Genomic DNA, 13,745 nt, shown 5'->3' on the forward strand with positions numbered 1-13,745 from the left:
AAATTTTAAACCGCCACCAAGCCCCTCACTCTGCGTCCATCTCATTTAAGAAGCCCACCCCCCCAAAGTTTCTTCTTTCCTTGTCGGGAAGGCGCTCTGACTCTTGGATCGCTCAGGTTATCCTTCAGCGCCTCTCGCTCGATTATTAAGCGATCAACGCGCAAAACCACCTCATCTCCGGGGCTTGCGGAATGCAAGGAGCCCCCTTTTTTTTTTACATGCAGCGGGCATGCGAAAACGTTTTCCTCCCTTCAGCGCTAATTGGTGCAGCTGTCACAGTTCGCGCGCTGCCCGGGTCAGCGTTCCAACGGCAGCCCGAGGCGAGGGAGGGAGGGAGGGGGGCGGGAATCAGCTGCGCGCCAACACCCCCTCCCCGCGCGCGCACACACACACCCCCTTCCACGAGCCCGGGATAGCGCGCGTGCGCGTCCCCCAGGGTCCGAGGAGGCGGGCGGGCGGGCAGGCGGGCGCGAAGTGGGCTGCCGGCTGCTCTCTCGCTCGCCGCTGGATCTACCCCGGGAAGAGAACATGTTGTGAGGGATGCCCAGCTGAGCAGCAGCTGGCCAGGTGAGAGGAAAGGAAGGTTGGTCGCCCCCCCCGGGCGAATCCGGGGGGGGGGCTTGCGTACTTCTCCCCCCTTTTGGAAGAAAGCGCGCCCAGCGGTGCGAGGCACGCGGGAGGCGGAACCGGTCCTGGGCTCGTCCGTCTACTAATGGGCAGGTGTGCGTGGAAAAGTGGGCACGCGTGGGCACCACTGGCGTGGGCCCGGGTGAGGAAGAACAACCTTCCCAGAGGACGTATTCGAGGGAGGGGGGGAAAGGATGCGCCCCTCTGTCTGTCAAACCCCGGTGTCTGTCAATCGGCCCTCTTGCCTGCCCCTCCTCTCCATTCAATTTCTTTCTCTCTCTCCTTTCGCCTTATTCCCCCCCTTTCCCCCCTTTTTCCTCTTATTTTTTTCTTCTCGAATTTTATGCTCTTAATGTCTACTCTTATTTGCTTTCGATTGCATTTCTTCGTTGTCCGTGTACCGGTCCATTTTATGGCTTCTCCCTCATTCCACTTTTTAAATACCTCTCTAACCCGGCTATCCTCCCGGCCACCTTTCCTCCCCCCCCCCCCGCCCCGCTTCCCATGAACCTAAGACAAGCAAAGGGGACTTCTGAAAACGCCCTATCTGATCCTCTTTTGGAGCTGAATGGGGTTGCGCTTGCCCTCTCTGGGTTTGTCTTTCCTGTCGTTAATTTTATTTATTTTGTTATTAACAAGGTACTACTGTGCTGCTGATCAACAGTTGCAGATGCAGATTCTCTGTGAACCAAAAGATGTGTGTGTTCAGGCAAGTGGAATGTCCTTTATAGAGAGCCCAGAGGGATGGCTGAACTAAGTTTTTATTAGGAATGTTTCCTTCTGCATTTGTTACCCTACAGTGGGCTATTTTCTGTACAGAGATATTTTTTTCAAGGTGTGAGTGTGGTTCTAAGGGATTTCAGGTCTGAAATATAGACACTGGGTAGGCTGGTGAATGGCTTGGTTGAAGCCAAATAGAAGGGTATCCGTAGAGTCTTTTGGTGTTTGTCCTGAGTAGGGTTCATACAAGATAGGTTCTGAAAGATTTATATAGGACTTAACATGATAAATGGTCTGAACTTTAAGTTTTCAGTTTTAATTTTAAGCATTTAATATAGATTGGAAATCTATTTAGCATACTGTATATCCAAATAGGATATACAGTAGTTTCATCAGCGTTCCAACGGCAGTTTCATCTGTGTGCATGCACGCATGGATGCACGCACACCCACACGCGTGCGCACACATGCACACGTGATTTATAAAAGATAATTGGTGTAGAAGTATGCAGGAATTTGACTTAAACTCAGTTTACAGTGTGGCGGTCAAAAAGGCAAATAAAATTTAATAGTGCCCCAACTTCCGTTGATACATGATTATGCAGTCCTTTGAGTTACATAGATACTTTTAGTGCCAATAATGTGGATGAAATAATGTATTTCTCATTGCTTTTCTCCCTTTGACTTGTAGATGCATGTAACATAAACTTTCAGATTACTCTAGTCACAGGCAGTAGCTTTGCAGAACTCCTATCCAGCTACAGAAACTCTTTCTGTTTGATTTTTTTAACTGAAAGACCCTGTGGAATTCTGTGCTACAAGAAGCTGGCTCAATAACACATATCTACTCGCCTATTTTGACAAAGTGGGCTACCTTGTAAACAATTTTGTACAACTGAAAAGGCTGAATATCAATGAAAAGACCACAATTCAATAGAAATGGATGAAGAGATTTTAATAGTGTCATAGTGTCAGAATTTTGAAGTAGGCAAACTTAGCACAGCAGCATCTTTTATACAATCAAGTCTTCTCAGTATTGAACTATGCATACTTTGGCACTCATTAGGCACTGAACATAGTTCTTCATTAGCTTGATGGACAATTCCTTATTTTTGAGCCCTTCATCTAATTCAACCCAATGAAGAATTTTGTGATTTCAGAAGCTTTCATGTCAGACACAATTCTGCATCAGCCAGATGTACTAGTTCTGCATAACTTTTGCCTAAAGGAGAATCCAGTGTCAGAAAAGCTTATTTATTCACACCTCAACAAAATCCAGTCCAATTTAAGTTATTGGTGGACAGACACTATATTGCTTGGAGCCAACTCAGTAACAATTATTTCACATCAATAACAGCTTGTAAGCAACTGTGGCAAAGTGTCATCTTTTGTGCGTAAAAATTTCTGATACTACCCAAAGCTCCTTCCCTTCTCATTGTTTTCTTAATTTGGGTAGTATTCTCTAGTTGATAAATCTCCAATATGTGTAATTCTTCTAGGACCATTTCTAAGAGAAGCTGGGGGAGTATCTTTCTCTCTCAAGGGCACCAGTGGGGTGAATTGTTAATAGCACAGTACTAGAATCTGGTGCAGATAGAGATTGCTACACCGCAAGGCTTTGACACATTTATTAACCTTCCAAAAAAGCTTGTCCTTGGTTGGGAATGGCAGGAGGCCTGTACATAGGAGATAAATTCCCATTTCATTCAAAAGTGTCTTAAAACGACAGATAGCCCCGCTGGATCAAATCAAAGGCCCATCGCAAAGAAGATTCCCCTCCTGAAAAACTCCCCTATCGCAAACCTGCTAGGGGTGCTCCTAAAAAGGAGCAATTCGCAACTGGAGATGTTGTTGGAATATTAAGGAGAAAATATGTCTATACAAACTGCAACTGCTATCTGAGGTAAAGCATGTTTAAAATGTCCTTATGATACCAAATCAGATGTGAAATATAAGGATATAGATAGAATATCTCTGAACACTTTCTTCAATCTTGGACTTGTCTGGTTTAAAAAAAAAATCAAAGGGCAAATTGGAGCAATAGCTTGACAAATGAGATTAAATTTCTCAGGAATTAAATCAAGCCTGGATGTCCCCTTTCTAGTACAAAATGTAGCAGTTTTGTATGATGTGTTTAGTGCTCCAGTATTGAGCACACTTTCTACTTTTGTTAACCCATGTTATCCTCTACCATACTGTACCTGAATTCCATCTCTTGCTATACCTGCTGTTGCCGTAGGACATCAGTTCATCTAATGGAGGAAATTGTTTTTTGAGGAGTTCCTGCCACAATAATCACTTTCAATCTAAGCCAGTGTTTCCTAGAACTTTTTTTTACCAATAAGGCTTTCCCACTCTTTTTTGGGGCATGGGAGATGATATTCTTATAGCCAGAAGGTTTTACTTTTAATGTGCAAATGCAAAACAGCTACCCTGCCTTAGAGACAAGCACCTGATATGTGCCTGGGTGACTTAGCAAGCTTGTTACTTGGAAAGGATCTTTCTAGAACACTGATTCATGCAGAGAAGCAACAGGTGACCTCCTTTGAGGGCCAGTAATTTGGCTGCATCTCTGCAGTTGGAGTGATTGACTGAAGGGACTAAATTACTTGCCTGCAGTGGAGGTTGATTGGGAAGAAGCAAGGCCACAGCAGTTAGTCATGCAGAAGGCAGCCTATTCTGTTGGTAGAGACAACAAAGGACTGTGGCACCTTACAGACAGACAGGTTTATCAACAGCACCAGCTTTTGTGGACTATATCCCACTTTATCAAATGTGTCATATATTGGTACAGACTGAGCTTTAATTGTGGGGGATGTTCTTTTAGCTCAAGAGCTGAATTCCATTTCAGAGATATTGTCAGGGTGCACATACGGATGATGAGAGGGGGCAAATGTAGAAGGATGGGGCCAACAATGGCAGTATATTTTAGCTTGAAGCTCTCAGGAGAAGCATTCCAACCTTGTATAATGGGCCAGAGGTGGCCGTGGCTGCATAGAAGCTGGGAAGCCATCAAATGGTGGTGTCATGGGGAAGGCGATGTGGCCACTGGAGAACCACAAGGGACTAGTTTGGGATGCCAGAAGTGCCAGAATTGACTACACATCGCTGAGGCTTCTCAATCCTGGATTGTGGCCTGGTTTGTACATGCTGGAGCTCCTGGTTGCGCCCATTCAATATGTGAATCAGAACCAGTGCAGGTGTTCCCCCCAATACACACACAGTACCAGTCTCCACAATGTCATTGGATACTTTAATACCGGGAATAAAAACCAAAGTGATTTTACTTTATTTTGCTCCCTTGCATAAATGTTTTTTAATATATCAAAGGTGACAAAGAGATGGGAAATAAGGGCAAGAAAACACTATTTCCTCATGGAAAATATTGGTGCAGTGACTGCTTTGTGGTAATTTTTTTGCATGATGCTTAAAATAGAGGGTTAGTGACAGTAAGTAGGAAATAATCTGACACACACATACATACATCCCACATAATCTATCAGTTTTGACCTTTTTTCAGGGAGGTAGTTGTGTTCGTCTGCTCAGAGCCCTTACTAGCAATTTTGATGCCTGCGACCTTGTTATGCTATTGGTCAAGCTTAAGTCACACGTAGTGGGCATATGTAGGGACAATGTAGAAGAATGGGAAGAAATGCCTGGGTCTGAGCACGTGATGATCGTATTGGTTCTAGGATGAGCCAGCCCTCTTTGTATTTTATTCTCCTTGGGAAGGAGTGGCTGGTGGCAGCATACACACTTGAAACATGTGAACCCTTCCAACAGAGAATACGAATAGGCACTGGCATACTCTTCCAGCAACAAATGTTTGCACAACCTAAATCTGGGGGAGGTGAGTCAAAGCTCTGGCCTTTCCACCTTTATTAGAGCTCTGGGTCTGTTGTAAAAAAATAGAATAAGATTTTAAAAAATAGTGAAGAGAGAGAGAGGCATCGTAACGGTCAAAAGCCACCAGATTTCCAAAGTGAGCTAAAAAGTGGGAAAGACAATAGGTGTGTTTCTGTGTGTAATGGGTCATGTTTTTGCTTGCTCTGGGGATAAAATTTTAAAGAAATTTTAGAGACATTAGCAGAGGTTTTATGTCATTCTCTCAACCTATGTTTTTTCCCTAAGCAACAAAAAGCAGCAAGCAACAGGATGAATTACTAAATTTTAAATTATATCACATTAATGGCAACAGATTAATTTTGGCGGATCTGTAACCATATGAATTTGCTTTTTAAAACTAACTTTCCTTGCCTGTGGTGTAGTATTGTGACAACTTGGTTGCCACTTTGTTCCTTGCTGAAGTATTCAGTACCTCCACACCACAGTTGTCATTTTCTGATGCAACAAGTCAGACAGGAACAGAGGTCTGTGTTCTGGATGGATTCCCCCTCTCCAGCAAGATCTGTGTCTTTAGACTATACAGTGTAAGCAAAACAATAAAACTGAAAAAGGATAAATAAAAGTCCTAGCCACATCCAGAATGCTAGTTTTAGCTAAATGTGTTATCTGCAATCTGCAACATAACAAGTGAGTTTTCTGCCACTGGTGGTTGCTCCATGTGGCGTATGTATCTGGAGGAGGCCTAAATGTAAAAGGCCCTCCACCAATGGGCACAGATCTGTTGGAGAGCTCAAGAAGTCGCGATGGCAGGACTAATGTGGGTCCTCTTTCCAAAGTTAATGGTAAGGAACAGGCCCCAAACTGGGCTCTAGAACACCTTCACTTGGATTCAACATGAGTTTTCTGCTTCTGAGCTATTTATCTCTGCCATTTCATCAACAACTTCTTGTAAATATAAAGGACCGTTTCTCAGTGAGACAAAGCATCCCCAGATTCCAGAAGTCAGCTGGGCATTTTGCAGCATCAACAATCCATTAAGATTCATCAGTTTTCAGTGGATAACAATTTTAATTGGTTGCCAAAGTCTGAATTTGTCCATGGAAGAAAATGAAAAATGAAAGAAAATTAATTGGTTTGGAATGGATTTAGATCAGCGGTTCCCAACCTTGGGTCCCCAGATGTTCTTAGACTTAAACTCTCAGAAGCCTTCACCACTAAATGTACTGGCCAAGATTTCTCTGTGGTACTCCAAGAACATCTGGGGACACAAGTTTGGGAACCATTGATCTAGACCAGTGGTTCCCAACCTTGAGTAACCCAAGTGTTATTAAATTGCAATTCCCAGAAGCCTTCACTACCAGTTGTCTTGACTGAGGATTCTGGGAACAGTAATCTAAGAACACCTGAGTTACCCAAGGTTGGGAACTACTGGTCTAGATCAATGATTCCCAATCTTGGGTCTCCACTTGAAGTAGAACTCCCAGAATCTTTGATCACTACCATGCTGTCTAAGGGTTGGCTGAAGGCCAAGAACAACTGGGGACCAAGTGTGAGAACCATGTATCTTGATGTCATATGAGGAGCTGACCCATAGATATTAGTGGGCTGGTATAAATATAGATAGGTGTGGATCCAGGCCATTGCATTTCCACACTACCAGGTGAATTAATACTGAAATCCCTCCAGGAAATCAAGGTAGCCTCCAGCACAGTCCCTGAAATAACCTTTGGCAGCAGGACTATACTTTCCTAAACCAGATAACTGCCTGCCACCCATGAGAACTAGTGGGACTAGTGTTCAAACTGGTCTAGAGGTACTAGTGTTCTAAATGAATGTAAGGCAGCTTCTTGTATTCCTGTAACGGATGGTATGTCCATAGGGCTACTATTCTGTTTTCATGCCTCTGAACCAAGTACCAACATTCATAACTGGGAAATTGCTGTGTACGGGATACCTAACATATGAAAAAGCATTCTGATATACCACAGTGACACTTTCCTCTCCTTGCATTCAGTTTGGGTGGCTGCTGGACCAAGATTTCAGGTAAGCTAAGTTTGGACAGATGAGTTGCATTTAGCTGTGCCCTGTCAGATTTCAATAATGACATATCAGCTCACTCATCTAGGATTAAATCATGGGTGCCCACTTTCCCGTCTATCAGCTTGGTGTTGACTTACAGTCAACAAAGTCTTCAAGGGTTTCTATGCAGGAACAAAAAGCTGGAATAAGGACTACCAATATTTCTTTTATTTTGTGTGTTCTCTGCAAACTAGTATATCTTCATCTTGCTCATGCTGTCCCGACAGTGACAGTAACTCCCTCTAAAACATGTTAAGGGTGGAAAGGGAGAAAACATACTCTGAAAGATTTGGAAAGCAGGTGAACACCACAAAAAGTAACAGACATCACATAGATGCACTAGACGTAGGTCTCAAGCGGTAGTAATAACTTGAAAATATCCTTTTTGGAGATAGACCTTCAGGTCATGTTGACATACAGCAAGAGAGAGAAAGGTTAATATATTCTCAGGTTTTCTAACAAATCTGCATGTCTTGAAAAATCTTGGGGAAATATGGGTCTTAGCTTGACATATTCTGGATATTCTCAGAGGTCAGAAGTAACAAATTTCTTCCAAGAAATTGCTTTTTGGAAAAGCAAGTGTACAACAAAGCCACATTTCAAAAGCAATGTAAAGGAGAGGGAGAGAAAGCCATTATAGTAGCATAACAGGTAACATTTTCTGGTTACCTTTTCTGATTACCTTTATGGGTGTTTTCAGTGGCATTTTGACAGGATTTTTCTCAATTTTTCATCCCTTTTTTATCGTTCCTATGGTTTCCCCTTCCAGAAGAAATAAGAAAAAGAACTAAAAAGTGATAAGCGACACAATCACCTGCTAAAATATTATAATGAGTAACAGTAATAAATTCTCTTTTAAACATTGTAATGAAAAATAGAAATGCATTATTTGAAAATAATAATTTTCCAAGCATTGTTCTTCTTGGAGAATATCTCCTAGAATCCTCACTTTGGGTCAAATCAAAGTGCATGCCTTAGGGACTTACAGGGAAAAAATGTGTCTCTTTAGATCCTAATGGTGCCTCAGAACGTTAAATTATTTCTTTCTTGGCTTTTGATAACCCCAGGGCATTGTGAGGTAAAGCATCTGGCCTTCCAGCTGGTAACTATATATAACTATATATAAGATAGAGAGGTAAGAGCAGAGGGCATGGAGACTATAACAGTGGAACTTGTCTATAGACTGCCAGTGAAGGTAGAGAGAGGGATGAGGGTATTGAGTTTGGCCCAGCCAGCCTATACTCAGATCCATCCTTTTACAACTCTTAATCCTTACCAGAACTCTATTGTCAAGGCTGCTGGGGAAAATCTCTGCAAAAGATCTCTGCAACATCTAAATATGCTGTGAGAAAATTTTAATATTAATTTTAAAGGCAACATTTCAGAGCTTTGAATTGAACCCTTTTGGATTTCACTTTTTAAAATCCTGAATTGTTATTATGTGTTGTAAATGAATTGTCATGTTGGCTTTCTAGAACTAGATTTAGATTTCTTGTTTTTGTTATAGTTGCTAAAAAGCACCAAACAGGAATATTGCAAGTGGGGGGGGGGAGGGACCAATAAGGGGAATTGAGGGAATATAAACTTCTGAAAGCTGATAGCTTTCTTGGCTTTCAATTTACATTCCAATCTCCAAGAAAGCATATCTCAAGGAGTGCAGTAACTATAGGATCATTGCTTTAATTTCCCATTAGAGCAAAATGATGCTCAAAGTGTTGCAACAAAGGCTTTTACCTTAGATGGAATGAGAAATGCCAGATTTACAAGCTGGATTTCAAAAAGGAAGAGGCACTCAAGGTCATATTGCAAATATCCGCAGGCTACTGGAGCACACCAAAGGAAGAAGAGCAATCTATGCTTTATAGACTATAGCAAAGCCTTTGACTGTGTGAATCAGTAGAAACTAGGGGTTGTTCTGAAAGAAATGGTTATCCCTCAGCACTTGATTGTCCTGATGCAAAACTTGTATTGTGGACATGAAGCTATCATTAGGACAGAATATGGAGAAGCAGAATGGTTTCCCATAGGGAAAGGTATCAGACAAAAGTGCATTTTATACCCTTATTGGTTCAGTCTGTATGCAGAACATATCATATGGAAAGCCAGAACTGATTCAACAGAAGGAAGAGTGGAAATTGGTGAAAGAAACATCAATAGTATTTGCAAAACACCATCTTATTGGCAGAAAACAACAATGCCTTTTAGTGAAAGTGAAATATAGAAAGTGCCAATGCAGAACTGCAGTTAAACTTTAAGAGGACTACAGAAGAACTACGCAACTTCTTTGTTGGCAATGAAGAAGTTGAAATAGAGATTTTGTATACCTTGGTTCAAGGAGACTGCAGCCAAGGAATCAGAAGAAGACTAAGACTAATCCACCTTGGGTTCTTTTTAAGGAGAAGGACAGGAATAAAATAAAATAAATAAGACTAGGAAGAGCAGCAGTGAAGGGACCAAGATCATCCCCCCTTTTGGATTTCCAATCAGCATGGATGGGTGTGAACACTGGACAGTAAAAAGAGCTGACAGGGGGAAAAATAATTTGTTTGAAATATGGTGCTGGAGGAGTGCTTTGCAGATACTCTGGACTGCCAGAAAGACAAACAAGTGTGTCCTAGATCAAATCAAGCCTGAAGTACCTTTGGAGGCAAAAATAATGAAGCTGAGACTGTCCTACTTTGGGCACATCACGAGAAGGCAGAATTCTCTGGCAAAGGCAATAATGGTAGAAAAAGATGAAATGCAGCAGGAAAAGAAGATGACCAAATATGAGATGGATTTACTCCTTAAAGGAAACCACAGACTTGAGTTTACAAGAGCTGAACAGGGCAGTTGAGGACAGGACATTTTGTGATTGCTCATTCACGGCGTTCCCATAAGTCAAAGGTGACTTGAAGTCCTGTAACAAAACCAGCAAATGTCAATTCCCAGTTTCTGAACAGAAAGCTAACTGTCATAAAAGGCAACCAAACTGTGTGGTTAGCAAGTTTACTCTGTCATGTTCTCACTAATCCCTGGTTTCATGTGCAGAGTTTTTAGCTGCATGGGGGGGGAGCTCAATATGATGTACATTTAGACTGACATCTTGCAGAATTTATTAAAAATATCAATCTCAATCTAATTGGTAATCTCCAACTAAGCAGACCTATTGAATCAGTTATATTTGCATATGTGTTAACTGAATGCTCAGCAATAAATTCAGTGGCTCTGCTCTAGCTTGGCCCAGCAACCGGTTTGACTAGATAATTGTGTAAATGTTCCATGTTATTGTTATTTTTGTTGTTGTTGCTAGATTGCTAAGGAAGAAAAATGGGAGAAATGGTGGGGAAAGCACAGGAGGGATTAGAAAGGCAAGGTATTCTGTCTGGGCCTCTTGCACAATTCTGTGGACAAGTCAAGGGTAACTGAACAATAAGAGCCCCCTCTGGAAGCAGGCATCCATGGTGAGGGTGAGGGTCCTGTTCTACCAGATTGGTTTTCCTCGAGAAAACGTGTTTGCATTTGGACCTGGTGGCAGTACAGTGAAAGAGATCCTTCAAGTCTGTGCTTCCTGTTAGAATCCCAGGAGGGATCAAGACTTGAGAACCTTGGCAGCTGATTTATAACTTTGATAGCTTTTGCATCCATAAAGTAATTATGCCTCTGGCAAATTAAGCTCAGTGATCGGAAGTGGCAAACCAAGAGAGATAATCTGCAAAGAGAAGATATCAGCCATCCCCTTGTGTCTTCAGCTACATTATTCAATTAATTTGGCTACTTATGTGAGTGATTAAGGTTACTACTTGTGGTGGGTTTTAATTCCCTTTCATATGGCACGGGTGGACTATTGAGGAGCAGTGCTTACTGAGCATGAGTGCATTTTAAATCTTGTCACATGGATTCCGAAGTAAACCTGTAAGGTACTAAGAAAAAACGAAGTATATAATAGCCCATGCTCTATTTTACCAACTCTGCATGAAAATTAAAATGCTACATATTCCTGGAATAATTAATTGGCAGCTATATCAGCAATGCATTTTTATTTGTTCATTCATTTAAATTATTTTTACACTGCTTTTTAGGAAGAATTTCAAGGGAAAGTGTAAGACTTTTTGTAAGACTGATGGAATTACTCATCAGTATTTTCTTCATATTTAAAGATTCTTGTTCACAGCTCTTAACATAGAGTGAATGTGCAGGGGTAGAGAAGAGGGTAAGATAAAAATGAGAGCACTTGTTATTCATGCTCAAGGAAAGCTGTGGGTACACTATTGGTTTGTGGAGCAAACAGGAGCGGTGACTTACAAGTGCACTGCCAGCTGCATATGTTCTGTAGGGAAAACAGATGATTCTGTGATTGTGAAGAAGGCATGGGGAGAAGGGCAGGGAGTGGAGGCAGGGCCTGTGAAGAGAGACCGTGGCTGGAAAGGGGTGGACAATTTTTAAGGTAAAGGTAAAGGTTCCCCATGCCATTTAGTCCAGTCGTGTCCAACTCTAGGGCGCGGTGCTCATCCCTGTCTCCAAGATACATAGATACATAGATACATAGATAGATAGATAATAGAGATGTAGGATACCTTATGAAGGAACCACACCCAGAGCTTGGAAATAAGACATTAATGTTAAGACAGTAATACCAAACTCATTCCTTTGTAACAAAGGGGCATAAGGGTTTCACTTATTAAACATCATTAATATTGTAAATCACCCAACTCTGACCCTACCTAGACAAGGGCTTCCTCAGGACTTTGGTGCAGGCCGTGGTCATCTCCCGGATTGCTGCTTACATGAGGCTTCTCTTAAGCCTGCCTGATCCAGAGACTTCAGTGGGTTCAGAATGCACCACCAGACTGGTGGTGGATGCAAGTAAATTTGACCGTATCACCGGCTTACCTCCACTGGTTGCCTATTGTGTTCTGGATCAGATGTATGGTTTTGTCACTTACATACAAAGCCCTTCATGATTTGAGCTGATGTTATTTGTCAGAGCATCTTTCCTTAAGGTCCTCTGTCTGATCCATAAGATCATCTCAGTTGAAGTTCCTCCTGGTGGCCATCCCGAGGGAGGCCCATAAGTCTTCTACAAGATGCAAGGCCTTCTTCACAGTGGCTCCAACCCTATGTAACCAGATTCTGGAGGAGCTCTACCAAGCCCCCTCCTTGTTGATATTTAGGAGGCAGCTAAAGACATGGCTACTCTCTTTCTCTCTCTCTGTTCTTTTTCTCCTCTGTCTGCTCTGGTTTTTATATGATTGGTCTATGCCATCTGTTTTTAAGGATTATTTGTGAACTGATATTATCATGCTTTTATTTTATTTTTTGGTCTTAAATTCCATTTTTGTAACCACTCAAAGTAGTGCCTTGGTACTAATGGGAGCAGGATATACTGTAAATTGAATGAATGAATGAATGAATGAATGAGTGAGTGAGTGAATGAATGAATGAATAAAGTCGTTGCTGTGTCCTGTATATAGAGTACATGGGTATGTATACTTCACACCAAGAAAGAGGCATCCATTTACCTCCAACCATACTAAATCTATACAGAGCCACTGTAGAAATTGTACCTGAAAGAACAGTCTGAAATAAAAGTTTGTCAGCTCCCAGTTACAGAAAACAATCTTCTACTATATCTTTCACCTCCATTGGAGTGTCACACAACTGAAACTATTGGTGCAATTTTCCTGTGGAAAAATTTGTCTGAGAAACATTTTTAGCAGTTTGCATTTGGAGTAAAACCAATCTTTGACCTCAAGTGAAGGATTATAAATAGGAGTTTTCAGAGAAGCAGCTGCTGTAACAGCCTTGTAAGTACTGTATGTATAAAATTGCAGGCTGGCAATTTTATTATGATATAATATGTTCAGAGTTGTAGGAATTTACTTGATCCTCTTTAAATGTGCAACAGAAGCCCAGCTAATTTGAGTTAGAATTCAGCTTATATGTCTCCCTTTAGTAAACTAAAGGTAACGGTTCCCCTTGACATTTCGTCCAGTTGTGTCTAACTCTAGGGCGCGGTGCTCATCCCCGTTTCCAAGCCTTAGAGCCAGCGTTTTTGTCCATAGACAGTTTCCGTGGTCATGTGGCCAGCGCGCCTAGACACGGAACACCATTACCTTCCCACCGTGGTGGTACCTATTTATCTACTTGAATTTGCAGGCTTTTGAACTGCTAGGTTGGCAGGAGCTGGGACAAGCAATGAGAGCTCACTCCGTTGCGTGGATTCAATCTTACGACTGCTGGTCTTCTGACCTTGCAGCACAGAGGCTTCTGCGGTTTAACCCACAGCGCCACCACATCCCTCTTTTATTAAACTACCCCTTCCTATAACTAGCAGTTTGTAGAAATAATACTCAGGAGGCTGCCTTTAGATATTTTATTTATTTATTTATTTATTTATTTATTTATTTATTTATTTGATTGATTGATTGATTGATTGATTGATTGATTGATTGATTGATTGATTGATTGATTGATTGATTGATTGATTGATTG

The 13,745-nt window shown here is 41.7% G+C and overlaps 1 protein-coding gene across 1 annotated transcript in view; it reads left to right on the top strand.

The window, feature by feature from the left end:
• The first annotated feature begins 432 nt into the window (after positions 1-432).
• Positions 433-13,745, top strand: part of ZNF385C (zinc finger protein 385C) — a 204,655-nt gene continuing 191,342 nt past the window's right edge. Inside the window, exon 1 of the mRNA XM_020811683.3 lies at positions 433-567. The gene's annotated coding sequence lies outside the window, so the exon portion shown is untranslated. The remainder of the gene's footprint in view (positions 568-13,745) is intronic.

Source organism: Pogona vitticeps, chromosome 6 (genome assembly GCF_051106095.1).
Source record: "Pogona vitticeps strain Pit_001003342236 chromosome 6, PviZW2.1, whole genome shotgun sequence".
Taxonomy (NCBI): domain Eukaryota; kingdom Metazoa; phylum Chordata; class Lepidosauria; order Squamata; family Agamidae; genus Pogona; species Pogona vitticeps.